The following is a 1,152-nucleotide window of genomic DNA, read 5'->3' as shown; positions in this document are numbered from 1 at the left end:
AAGTTAAAGATGATTTCTTTAATATTTTAAGCAAGAGTCATTTTGTTTATCTGTCTTTTACAGTTTCTAAATGAAAAAGAACATTAAAAAAACTGTTCACTCTGCAAGGTCGGCTCTCAGTAGCACCGCCTTGGGCAAATATCAGAGCTTGTAAACGCTTCTTGTTGCAGATTAGAGTCTTCAGTTCAGGTTTTTTTTTGGATTTTGACCCTTTCTTCCTGCAAACGCTTTCTAGCTCTGCAAGATTTCTGGGCTGACACTCATTTCAAAAGATGTTAAGATTCCAGAGCTGGCACCTTTTGATTTGTATCCACTGTGGATTATAAGGTGTGTTTACGATCATTAACTTGTGGGAGAAGCTGATGTCTTTCCACCTTCAGCAGCTGTCGGCGTTATTGGCTGCAACACAAGCCTGGAGCATGATCGATCTGCCCCGTGTGAGGAACAGCTGGTGACGTGTTCCCTCCATGAAATCTTGCACCTTTTTTTCTCCAAACATGCTCAGTGCAGCCAAAAAGTTCTATTCTAACCTAAACTTTTTTATTTACCTTCATAAAACACCTCAGGCTTGTTTAGACGCTCGTTTGCAAACTGAATTTTGTGGTTAGTATTCAGGAAATGTTTTCCTCCACGAAGGTCATGTTCACCTCCACTCCAGAGTCTGTGAAATCATCCTGAAGGTCTTTTGCAGACACACAAGGGTTTTTGATTTCCTTGCAATCCTATGAGGACTTTCCTCTGAAACTATTCTTGTTCTTTTACCCCTCAGGTTTACCTCCAGTGTTGTGAACTCCTTCATTTCATCTGAAACTGAAGGAACATCTACCCCAGAACACTTTGCTGTTGTCTAGTAGCGATCTCCTGCTTTGTGGGTCATGTTAAATTCTCAGAGTGCTAAGCAGCTGTTTTAAGGAGCTGCTGACTGTTCGGATGAGGGTTGAGAAGTCTTTACAAGACCTTTTCTAATGATGATTGTGAACATCCCAAACAAGCTGATTAAGATCTGAGAGCTCACATCTCTTGTGATGTCCAAACTTTTCAATGGTTCTGCTGTTTGTTCACTCTAAAGCAGCATAAAACTAAAATGATACACTAGTCTTGCTTGAAGTGTCTAAAAGAGTGTTTGATCTTTAACGTTATACCTTTTAGAGA

This window comes from Stegastes partitus, unplaced genomic scaffold (genome assembly GCF_000690725.1).
Source record: "Stegastes partitus isolate 25-593 unplaced genomic scaffold, Stegastes_partitus-1.0.2 Scaffold833, whole genome shotgun sequence".
Taxonomy (NCBI): domain Eukaryota; kingdom Metazoa; phylum Chordata; class Actinopteri; family Pomacentridae; genus Stegastes; species Stegastes partitus.
This window is presented reverse-complemented; position numbering follows the sequence as displayed.